The sequence below is a fragment of the Mandrillus leucophaeus genome, unplaced genomic scaffold, assembly GCF_000951045.1.
Source record: "Mandrillus leucophaeus isolate KB7577 unplaced genomic scaffold, Mleu.le_1.0 Scaffold779, whole genome shotgun sequence".
Classification (NCBI taxonomy): domain Eukaryota; kingdom Metazoa; phylum Chordata; class Mammalia; order Primates; family Cercopithecidae; genus Mandrillus; species Mandrillus leucophaeus.
In genome coordinates this window covers 72,199-84,880 of record NW_012108463.1, presented here as the reverse complement: position 1 = coordinate 84,880, position 12,682 = coordinate 72,199, and the positions used below count along the sequence as shown (strand labels likewise).

At 41.3% G+C, this 12,682-nt stretch overlaps 1 protein-coding gene across 1 annotated transcript in view; it reads right to left on the bottom strand.

The window, feature by feature from the left end:
- Window positions 1–12,682, bottom strand: part of LOC105529665 (microtubule-associated tumor suppressor candidate 2-like) — a 209,059-nt gene that overhangs the window by 170,152 nt on the left and 26,225 nt on the right. Inside the window, exon 2 of the mRNA XM_011966848.1 lies at window positions 2,571–2,669. The gene's annotated coding sequence lies outside the window, so the exon portion shown is untranslated. The remainder of the gene's footprint in view (window positions 1–2,570; window positions 2,670–12,682) is intronic.

The window sequence follows — 12,682 nt, the reverse complement described above, 5'->3', positions numbered from 1 at the left end:
AGTGGGAGACTTCAGTACCCCACTCACAGCACCAGACAGGTCATCAGGACAGAAACTCAACAAAGTAACAATGGACTTAAACTATATCCTAGATAAAATGTAGTTTGTGGATATTTACAGAACATTCTACCCAACAACTGCAGAATGTACATTCATCAGCACGTGGAACATTCTCCAAGACAGACCACAGGATAGGCCACAAAAGTAGTCTCAATAAATTTCAGAAAATCGAAATTATATCAAGTACTCTCTCTCACACTGCAGTGGAATAAAAATGGAAATCAACTGCAAAAGGAACCCTCAAAACCATGCAAATACATGGAAATTAAATAACTTGCTCTTGAATGACCGTTGGGTCAACAATGAAATCAAAATGGAAATGAAAAAATTATTTGAACCGAATGATAACAGTGATACAACTTATTAAAACCTTTGGGATACAACTAAACCAGTTCTAGGAGGAAAGAAAGTTTGGAGCATTAAATGCGTGCATTGAAAAGCTGAAAGAGGACAAACAGTCTAAGGTCACACCTCGAGAAACTAGAGAAACAAAAACTAACCAAACTGAAACCCAGCAGAAGAAAAGAAGTAACAAAGATCAGAGCAGAACTAAAGAAAACCGAAAGACAAAAATAATACAAAGGATAAATGAAATAAAAACCTGGTTCTTTGAAAAGATAAACAAAATTGATAGACCATTAGCAAGATGAATCAAGAAAAGAAGAGGGAAGATCCAAATAAACTTGATTAGAAACAAAACAGGAAATACTATAACTGATACCACAAAAATACAACAGATCATTCCAAGCTACTATGAACACCTTTACATGAAAAACACAGAAAACCTAGAGGAGATAAATAAATTCCTGGAAATATATATCCTTCCTAGATTAAACCAGGAAGAAATTAAAACTCCAAACAGACCAGTAATAAGAAGCAAGATTGAAATGATCATAAAAAAATTGCCAACAAGAAAAAGTCCAGGACCAGACGAGTTCACAGTTCATTTCTATGTGACATTGAAAGAAGAACTGGTACCAATCCTACTGACACGAATTCAAAAGACAGAGAAAGAGGGAATCCTCCCTAAATCATTCTATAAAGCCAGTATCACCCCAATACTAAAACCAGGAAAGAACATCATAAATAAAAAGAAAATTACAGACCAATTTCCTTGACGAACATAGATGCAACAATCCTCAAAAAAATCCTCGGCTTCCCACAGAGCTGGAGCTGCGGTCGGCCCGTCTCCCGCAGGGTGAATTTTCTTTTCCTTCCAAAGTGTTGCCCTTTAGAAATTCCAGATTTATGCAGGGTCCTCAGATCTGATCTCTCACCCAACTACCAGGCTTTGTCTCCTGTCCTTCACATTTACAGCTTTAATCTATTTTCCATAAATTTCTAATTAATCAGCAATTTTAGTAAGTTCTCTATTCTCCATGCTTTTGGGTTAACAGTGTAGCAACTAACAATGCAAGTTTGGAATACAGATTGCTTAGGTTAAAACCAAGGCTCCATTACTTATTACCTGTGACTTTGGGCATATTAATGAAATGTCTGTGCCTCAGTTTCCTCACATGTAAAGAGAGGGGCGATAACACAACCTGTCTCACAGAGTTATTGTGGACGTTAAATCAATCAACATATTTAAAGAGCACAGGACAGTACCTGGCACACAGTCAGAGCTCAAACATTAGCTGCTATTAAGGCCACCATTTTTGGGCTTAAAGAAAATGTTTTGAGGTTGCATTGCATACTGTTCTACAATGGCAGGAACATCTTACAATAGGAATATTCTTCTTTTCTTTTTTTTTTTTTGAGATGAAGTCTCGCTCTGTCACTCAGGTTGGAGTGCAGTGGCATGATCTCGGCTCACTGCAACCTCCACCTCTCGAGTTCAAGTGATTCTCCTGCCTCAGCCTCCCAAGTAGCTGGAACTACAGGCGAAAGCCACCATACCCGGCTAATTTTTATATTTTTAGTAGAGACAGGGTTTTGCCATATTGGCTAGGCTGGCTGGAACTCCTGACCTCAAGTGATCCGTCCCCCTTGGCCTCCCAAAGCGCTGGGATTACAGGCATGAGCCACCACGCCTGGCCAGGAATATTCATATTAAACAATTTTTGACTTTCAAGTAATCTTATGTAGTTTGTTCATATCTGAATAAATGCAAATAAATGGTTTCCTCATTGACAGACTAACAAATCATTTGATACCCATTATCTCTGTTCTTCTTCCTTTTAGACAATATTATTTCTTGAGGTTAGATCTTTAAAGTCTATTTTTCAATTGTAAATGATTTCTACATGCTATTGGAATAGCAGATACCCCTACACAGAGAAGATCCTCCCACTTAAACATAGCATAGCATCTTGTTTTTTTTAAGATAAAATGATGTGAACAGTTGATTCATTTCATCTAGAGTCAGAAAATATCAGCATATGTATGTCAAGCTCTGGAACAATCATGTAAATCACATGGGCTGGCATTGCTCCATTAATGACATCTGAATAAGATAAATTCCAAGTTCAAGTCATCTCCCCAAGTAACACATCGTATTTCCTACATACCTGGTGAATGAAGCTTGGTGGCTGAAGCTGCTACTCTCTTAGGAGATGAAACAGTCGGTTTATTCGTATCTTGATCCTTCTGAGTGTCTTTCTTTGTTCCTATGTATAGTTGGAGAAGAGAAATAGAAAGAAAGTAAGCTAGTTAAAACTGGTATGGCAATATAAATTGTGGAAAGGGTGGCTTCACAAAAGTCAAACAGATCAACAAAAGAAATATTTGGGTGATTTGTTGCTATAGTCACCACCCCTTGTGCTTGAGGAATGACACACTTGTTTATAGGAAAAAGAAATTAGTTTTGAGTGGTCAGGGGAGGAGTAAGGACACTGCTGTCTCCGATTTGATGAAAAATATGCCCTTCTCTGAAAGTCACTGCCACCCTAATGACCCTGACCAAACTATCTGGGAATTAAAATTTTACTGTCCTCAGCCACCAACTTAGTCTGCCTGCCTGTCTCTGCCGAAACAAATTTTCAGAAGACGGGGAAGGATGCTGTAGCTGCATATAGCTGCTAATAACTTTGGCATCACCCGGAGCCAAGCCACGGGGGACATGGTCCAACTCTAATTAATTTCCATGCAGCGGGTCCACAGAGGTGACCTAGAGAGCCTTTTGGCTCTCTTGGCTGCAGCTGAGCCTTCGTGGAACTTGCTGCCAGAGCTGGTCCAGCAAAAACATGTGGACGCTCCTCACATTGTGTCCAGCGATACCCGGGGCACAGTGCAGCTTCTCCTTTGTGTTCTAGGCACAGTGCTCACCTTCACATCTCCTTTGTCAGAAAGTCAAAGAGCAGTGGATGGGAGATTAGCGAAATCACACAGACCTAGATTAACCCAAACCTGCCTTGGCTTCAGCGCACTGTTAGGTCATTTCAAAAACAAAGCTTGCTGTGGTTCCTTAGATGCAGACCATGAATGTCACCCCCACGCTCACCCCCAAACCCTGAGACCTCACTCTTCTTTCCAGCGGTAACTGCTGCTAGCAGTTTTGTGTTTATTCTCCCAGATTTTTTTCTAGGTATTTATAAATGTATGCACATATACAAATAGAGCTACTAGTTAAATATATGAACTAAACATTGCAACTTCTTTTTACCTACCCACATTTTTGGAGATCTTTTTCTTATCAGTGTATTTACAGATTTTTAAAAAAGAGCCACATCATACAGATGGGCAAAGACATACTGTAATTCAGTTCCCCATGGTCTTATGGATGAGCATTTAGATGGTTACAAGTTTAGCTAATGAAATAGCTTCATGTGCTGTAATAAACACTCTTATACTTGTTTCTTGGTACACACAGACCAGGATCTTCAGAGGACAAATACACAGAATTGCTTTTGCTGGATTGAGTCTGCTCTTTTGCAGTGTTGCTATGCACAGTCCAATCGTCCAACAAAAGGATCCACTAATTCATATTCCCAACAAACAGTGTCTGAGAACAGCTCTTCCAACATGCCCCACGCCCTACTGACACTGAAGTCTCAATCATTTAATCGATTCATTTAATTAAGCAATCATTTAATTATGATATGTGCCACCATATCAGATGGTGCAGCCCCAGATGACCTCACAGACACTGTCACTGTCCCTGCCCACATCTGCCAGCCACAATGCCAGCCTCGTTGGTCCCCAAACATGCCATTCTTCCTCCTGTGGCTTGAGTTCCTCTGCACAGAATATTCTTTCTCTAGCCCTTAAGCATGGCTTATCCATCCATTCAGGAGGTCTCAGCACAGCCACGTCTCCTTACCACGCCTGGTGCTCCAGCTAATGTGGCCCTCTCACCATCTGCCAGTTTCCTCTTCACCCACTTCATTCTTCCTCACAGCATTTGTCACTGCCCAACAATCTATTGTATCCTCACCTGTTTGCTTAGTGTCTGTCTTCCCCACTAAAACACAAACTTTGACCCAGATAGGGTGGCCCCTCAGTGTGTGCCCCTCCAACTTCTGCTCTCCTCTGGGCTTCTTTCCAGGCAGGTTTGCCCAGGCATTTCAGGGCTCACAGAAGGCTGGACCTTCCAAGTCTGGAAAGCCCAGTCACTGCATTCTGCTGAAGTCACAGGGACCCCTCAGGGTACCTACTATATGGCTAAGCTCCCCATTCTCTTCCTTCACTTGGCTTTGGTTTTAGGTATCAACCAATATGGAAAGACACTGAGACTCCTGAAAGCTGAGAAGGGAAATGTTAAAGTGCCCAAATCTGCACTAAACCTAATGTTTTGTGCTGAAAGGGAAACTAAATATGATTATTTATGTAGCCTTTCAGTGTTTTTCATTCACCTTTCATGGAGTACAAATTGTATTGTATCAAAAATGCAAATATTGATAGTTTGGACCCTGCAATTCCACTTGTATAAATCTCTCTTTGAAACACTTCTAAAAGTATGCAAAAACATAAATTATGATATGTATAACATAAGTTATATGGACTGTGATATATTCAAACCAGGGACTACTATGCAGCCATTAAAAAGGATATCATAGCTCTGTATTGTACTGGCATGGAAAGCTGTCCATGATAAATTAAAAAGTTAGTTGAACAGCATGCATGGAATCATCCCATTTTTATAACACAAAATGTCACCTGTATTATGCTTACAAGTAAGTAAAAATATCTGAAAGACAGGCACCAAACTTTTAATAGGGGTTACTTCTAAGCAGTAGGATTTAGGAGTTTTTACTTTTTATTTTAATATGCTTCTACATTAGTTCCATATTTTGTAATCATCACACATTACTTGTATAATAACTAATAAGCAAAAAGAAAAGGAGAGAAACCAAACCAGTAATGAAACGAATTTGTCTGATCCATAAAAGGATGAGGAGAGATAAGTCTTATCCAAGCAATCCTATAGGAATAAGTCAAACCGAAAGTTTCACCCTCCCTTTGCTGGCAAACTTTACCACAGGAACACAAGGCCACCTGGAGAACTCTTGTATGGTCCAGGAATTATTGATGGCACAGATAATTACAGCAATGAATCAAGACCTTCTGTTCTTCTTGCCATTTTTTCTTTACAATCTAGACTCAGCATAAATGTCTTCTAAATATACGGTAAGCTTTCATTTCACTCGATGAGATCTCTGAGTGTCTAGAAATGCTAGTGTGGTCTTTGGTCTCATGTTTTCCTACTGCCCCCCGGCCATTGCCTCAGCCTTCTTGGTTACTCTGTCTTCTCAGCCTTCTTGGTTACTCTGTCTTCTTTCCTTAGACCTGGAACAAGGTATTCCCAGTGCAGCCTCCGCCTTCTCCTGCCCAATCTTCTGAGTGAGCTTATCCACTCAACAGGCTCACATCACCGACTTACGTACACTGATGACCATATCTGTGATTTCCAATCCAGGTGGGCCCAGGTATCTCTCCTGGGATCCAGACCTGTTTTCAGTTGCCAAATAGACATTACTCCTTATCTATTAGATGACAAAAACCATTGTTCCCCAAATGGAGCTGGTTAGCTTCTTCTTAAACCCATTCTCTGTCCTGTACTTTGTTTCCTAGTCAATTGTCCTCCCAGTCACTGAAACCAGAAACCAGTCAGTCTTCTTCTCCATCCTACCATACCTAGCAGTCATGAGATCTTTCTGACCTTCAGTAGCTCCTAAGTCTGGCCCCTGATTCATTCTCACTTTGTACCTCAGCTCAGTCCTCATCATGTCTTGCTGGTACAACTACAAACTTCTCTTCAGTAATTTCTCTGTCTTGTGCCTTAACCTCTGAATCTTTACCTAACTCACCCTCCTTAGCACTGCCAGAAAAACCTTAAGCCTTTAACAAGATCCCGTGATTTTACTGTTAAAACCTTTCCAAAGCTTACCCTGGGCTTCAGTAGGAGGTCCCAACTCTGTGGTATGGGGTAAGCACCCACCAGGATCTCCTGTCCTCTGCCAGGTGCCCTTGTTTTTCCCTTTTGGCCCGGGTTTTTTCGGCTTTTGTTTTTCCGGGGGGCGGGTTGTTCGGCTTTTCCTTTTTTTGCTTGGCCTCTTCCGGTTCTTTTTCATTTTCGGTTCTTTTTTTTTTGTTTTTCCCTTTCCCCTTTTACCAATTTCCTCTTTGGCGTTTTAGGCCACCCCAGTTTTTTTTTTTTCCGTTTTTGGGGTTCGGAGTTTTGAATTCATTTTCCTTGGGTTGAGGCCAGGTTTTTGGCCGGGTTGTTGCTTTTTGGCTTTTCCGGGGGGGGTTCCTTTTCTTTGCTTTTTTGGCTTTTGTTGGTTTCTTTCTTTCTTTGGTTGTTGGCCCTTCTTCCATTTTGAAAGCAATCACTCTGTTCCCTGCTTCCTGCGTCACGTCTTTCTAATTCCTCCTGCCTCTCTCTTACAAGGATGTTTGTGATGACATTGTCTCTATCTGGGTAATCGAGGATAATCTTCCCATCTCAACATTCCGAACTTCATGCAAAGTCCCTTTTGCCCTATAAGGTAACAATGATAGGTTCTGGTGATCCATACATGGACATATTCGGGGGTCAGTACTCAGCATACTACAGCTTCCCTGTCTAACTGAATGGCTCAACGAGGAAACTCTTTTTACTCACCAAAAACTCACCAACTGCTTGGTATCTATTAATCCCCAGAGTCCCTGATACTTATTTATGGAGCTTTTCCTTATTTTTTTTGACCCTTCTTGAATAGCAGTATTTCCTTAGACCCTACTCAGCTTTCCCTGATCTCTTTCCCTGAGTGCAGACTCTGTGCTGCTAAGGCTAGCGGGCATCTCGTGCTAGGCCTGAGTAGCTCCTTTGAACAGCACCCCTGCTGACCTTTGGGGAATCGACCCTTGCCTCCTCTTGTTTCATGTGGTCAGAGTAGGGGGCTGAGGGACCAGGGCCTGGAGGGGGCGTATGACACAGGCCTGCCGGATAAGAGCTCGCACTGCTCTGGTGTTACGCAGTATCCTGGCTTGAGAATGAAACAAGATGTGAGTTGGGATGATGACAGTCCTACCTCGAGAATTTTGCTGGAATTACTAGGAAAAAATTCTCTTTTTGAGAGATGCCCAAGCTGGCAGGATATAGGCCTGGAGCAGCTGCTGACCATCTTTGTTCTCATGTGGGGAGAGCCTTTCTGAGGATGAGGCCACGAGTGGAGAACGAGGGGCCGGGAGATGGACACATATTCCTGCCGCTGCAGTTGAAGTACCCCCCGGGGACAGTCATGCCTCACGTCAGCATGACCTCCGGAACCTCTCAGTTCTGTGAGCCCCAAAGCCCTCTGCCCTTTTGCTTTCTTGTTGCCTAAGGCAATTTGAATTAGGTTTCTCTAACATGACACCAAACAAGACCTGGATAATATAATGCCGGCCAGAGAAAATAGCTCCTTAATCAATAAATGCACACGCTCTTCTCTCATGGGGCCATATGTTGGTCAAAACTGCTCCTCATGTGCCTTCTCTACACTGAGATTCAGAGCTCCATGAAAGAATGTTTGTACACAAACGCCAGAGCACTGGGGCTTCTGCCGGGAAGGAAGAAGGCAGCAGGAGGGAAAGAAATGCCAGCCTCAGTCTGGTCTCAGAAGAGAAGGCTGTAAGTTTAACTTGAAATACTGGCACTGATCATATTCACCCAATGCCAATCACTACAAACCCAGATGGTCCTAGACTGTTTCGTCATAGTGTAGCAAGAAGCACCTCAAAAGCCTACAGGTATGGGTGCTGCCTAGCAATCCACAGAGAGTGTCTCAGAGAAGAGAAGAATAGTGTAAAAGCTCATTTTCTCCCACGGACAAGGACTTTCCACAATGGTATCAGTGGCTTCCACAACAGCTGGCAGAAGCACCATTGTGTAATGTATTCCTGAACCGGACATCATAAAAGTGACTTACAACTTGTTTATTACAAATGCTTACAACAAAGACAAACTGCACAGGACCCATGAAAACATGACTTGGCCCTAAAGCTGCCCAATCAAGAATGATGGCTTGATGTGTCAATTACAGATTTTTAAAAATGAGGAAACTCTTTTTACTCACCAGAAAGTCACTAACTGCTTGGTCTCTATTAGTCCCCTGAGTCCCTGAACATAAACAAGAATAATGGCTCACTGTGAGGACGAGGCTGTCATCTCAAAAAGAAAAAAAAAAAAAGAAAGAAATAACAAGTGACAACAGCTAATTCAGGATCCTCACTGAGCACATCTAAATGGGAAAAAAAGATTTAAGAGAATAACTATATACTTTTTTAATAAAAAGAAGTAAGCACATCAAAAAAAAAAAAAAAAAAAAAAAACCTAAAACATTTTTATAGGCTCTTAATCTCACATCCAATAGGCTGCAAATTCCTGAAAGTAAATCTCAATATAAGTAAGAAAAGATAAGAAACAGAAAGGATAAAGAAGTATATACAGCAACAGACTTTATCTCCCAAGTATCTAAGGTTCTCCCTCCATATGCCTTTGAAAGCACATGTCACGGGGTTGACCCTGCCCTGGCCCCACAGATCAGCTCCCACGCAGCGAACACGAGGACTGCAGATGCAGATGGAGCAAAGCAAGAAGAGGGAAAAGCAAAGGTGGCCATAATGCAAGTCATGATTATCACTTCAGTGCAACCGGAAGGAGGTGAATAGAAAACATGAATGATGCAATCAGAAAATATAGATTCTGAAGCCATTTGTAAGACAAATTGAATGGGAACATTCCAAGGTAGGATTTATAGGGATTGGATAGAATGAAGAAAGGAAACATATCTAGATAAGAATATACAGAATAAAAGAGAAACCTGGATGAGTTATAAACTAGAGAGAGAGAGAGAGACACACACACAGAGAGAGAGAGAGACACCGAGAGAGAGAGAGTGAGAGCGAACTCAGGAGAGTTAGATGCAAGGACTAGAGGAAAGGAAATCAGTTTTCAGCTGCTAATAGTAATTTTTTAAATATTAAGAGGAATATCTGATATTGACGCAGGAGAGTTAATAGGAGAAACAATCTGAATATTGGGCTATATTGGGAAGGTGGATTTTAACCTATTTAAGCTTTGTTCCATTTCAACATCCATGCACTGAATGCATGAAGGCAGAAATTGTAGCTGGGAATTTAAGTGAGAATAGGGAGGTTTCTGTACTCAAATAGAGGCCTAGTGAAGCCTAATTATTACCTGGATAAGACTAAGGGATAATACATTCTGAAAATTATTATGAAAAGGTAAGGATAGAAGAGTGAACAAGTGGTTTTTGAAATATATATATATATGTGTAAAAGCTTTGTAAATTCCCCCACCCCCCAAGCCCAATACATTCACTGATCGATTCATCATTAAGCACAAAGAATCCATAAGGCACTGTCCTAGTGAAAGACAGAGGTATGAGCTGTAACGGAAATTACACATTTGGGAGAGATATTTATCATAAGCATTTATAAACACCAGGTACCAGGTTGCAGTTGCTTCTGTGTATGTTACCTCACCTGACACCTGTCCAAACTCTGTGGGTATTATTGTTACTGGTTCACAAATGAAGGAACTGAAAGTATGGAGTTTGTAGCATATCCGCATCTACCAGTACATGGCTGAACTTGCAACTTCCGGCCCTACTTAGACTGCATTTCACTACACTGCAGTGGCCTCAGTGAGTCCTGAGAGTAATGAGTTCTACCGCCTGCCTGCTCACCTGCCCACAGAAGCACAATGGATCCAGGTAGAGTCTGATTCCATTTGAAGGAAAGAAGCAAGGGGAAGGGGTGAGAAAGCTTACAAGAGAGTAGGGGTGTTGGGGAGATGGCAGGAAGGCTGTGACTAAGAGACCAGGAAATGGCTTAAGCCATTAGTTTTCAAACACTGGGGGCTAGCCAATCCCAACATCCTTTCCATCCCTGGCCCCAACCTTTCTCCCTCCGATGCTTCCTCTGTACTATGTGGAACTCCTTCTTCCCTTGGTAAAAAATCTTCATCCCTTACCTTTGTCCTCAATCTCTCTCAGAGCAGTTTTCTCAAATGGTTGCCACTGGTGCTTTTCCTCCACATTCAACTCTATCCTGGTCAGGAGGTCTCCTTTAAACTCTCAAATACCCCACTAGAACATGAGGCCCCACACATGTGTAAAGTGCCTTTCCTTTGAGGTTCCAAGGTTCTTGCTGCCTAATCGAACACTATTCCTACAGCACGGTTACTGCCTCTCACACCCCACAGGTGTGGTCTTCCCCTTTACCCTCAGGTACTGACACCCTAGTAATCCCCAATGCATGCCTCATCTAGCATCCCAGCTTTCAGTCCTTTGACACCTGCAACCCAAGAGGCACCCTGAATCAAGACCCTGGGCATCACCATGGACCTTGTCATCACCTTAAACTTCGCCTCTGAAATTCACATATCCTTCTTTCTGGTTACAACCCTCTATCCCTCCACCATCTCACTATGCTGTCGCCTATCAATTCATATCTACAACGCAGACAATAATCTCTTTCCCCACACCATCAGTCTCCTTCTGTCTTCAACTCCCTTATTATCCAACCTAAAGTTTACCCCAGAGTCCTTTACTTCTACTACTTTATTAGCCACATGCTTGCTCTCATTTCACAGAGACAACAGAAACAACAATGGTCACAAATGTCTGCAGGACCCAACCCTGGCTCAATCCGTTGTCACCCTTCTCTAGCTCAGCTGAGCACACAATGACACAGATGGGGACGTCAGATTTATAGTCACCAGGTATCACTGTGGCCACAGCAAAGTCCAGCAATTACTTCTTCCATTTTTTCCTTTTCATCCTTTGCATACCTTTTAAAAAACGATTTTTATTATTCTAATTGGCACACAGTAATTGTACGTCTGTATGGGGTACATACTGATATTTTGGAACATGTAAACAACATGCAGTGATCATATTGTGATAACTAGCATACCCATCACCTCACATATAGATCATTTCTTTGTGTTGGGACCATGCCAGATCCTCTCTTCTAGCTACTTGAAAATATGCAATAGCTTATAATTAACTAGAGTCACCTTACAGTTTTCTAGAACACTAGAACTGATTCCTTCTAACTGTAATTTTGCATTCATTAACTAATCTCTTACTTTCTCTCCTTCTGCCTACCTTCCCAATTTCTAGTAACCACTATTCTATTCTCTAGTTCTAAGAGATCAACTTTTTTAGATTCCACGTATGAGAACATGTGATATCTGGCTTTCTGTGCCTGGCTAATTTCACTTCACATAATCTCCTCCAAGCTCATCCATGTTGCCATAAATGACACAACTCCATTCTTTTTAATGGATGAATGGTATTCTATTATGTATATGTATCACATTTTCTTTATTCATTCATCTGTTGATGGACACAGGTTGATTCAACATCTTGGCTATTGTGAATAGTGCTGCAATAAACAGAAGAGTCCAGATACCTCTACAATGTTCCGATCTCCTTTCCTTTGGATATATGCCCAGTAGTAGAACTGCTAGATCATATGGTAGAAAACTATTTTTCCAAACAAAGTTCTGTATTGATGCCTTTCTGAAAGGTCATTCTGCAAGCTTTAAACAACAACAAAAACCACGCAGTAGTATCTTCTCTTATCTCTCCACACACTTTCACATTCATCACTTCCACATTTTGAGTTGTTTTTTCTACGCATCTCCATAGATATAAGTAACATGTTTATAATGCTACTTCTTGATATTTATATTTTACATATATTTTAGTAACTTCTTATTACAGCAAATGACAATTTTTTTTCTCTGCAGGCTCCCTTCCACACTACCTCCCCCATCATTGCAATACAGTTGTACCATTTTTGGTTAGGTCAAAATTCAGTTCACCTTGTTAAAACCATATATGAATATTATTTACAACTGAACTATCTTCTTGTCTGACTTTTGTTTTCCCTGGGTTTAATAGCTGCCTTGGTTTTTGTTTGCTTAGTTTTCTATGTATATATTGCTAATTCTCCCACAAGTTCTCCATCAGCATATAACTTTCCTCTCACAATTATGACATGTAAGGTTATATCTCAGTGTAGTTTTGTTTTCTTGGAGCCATTCTTCCTGGAGCCCTCAATTCTCCATTTCATTCTAGATTGGTCATTTCTAGGGCTGTGGCATGGCTGTCATTTGAGTTGCATCATCATTCTGGGAAATTCCTTTCCTTTTTTCCTACTTCAGGTTCCTATTTTCTGGACC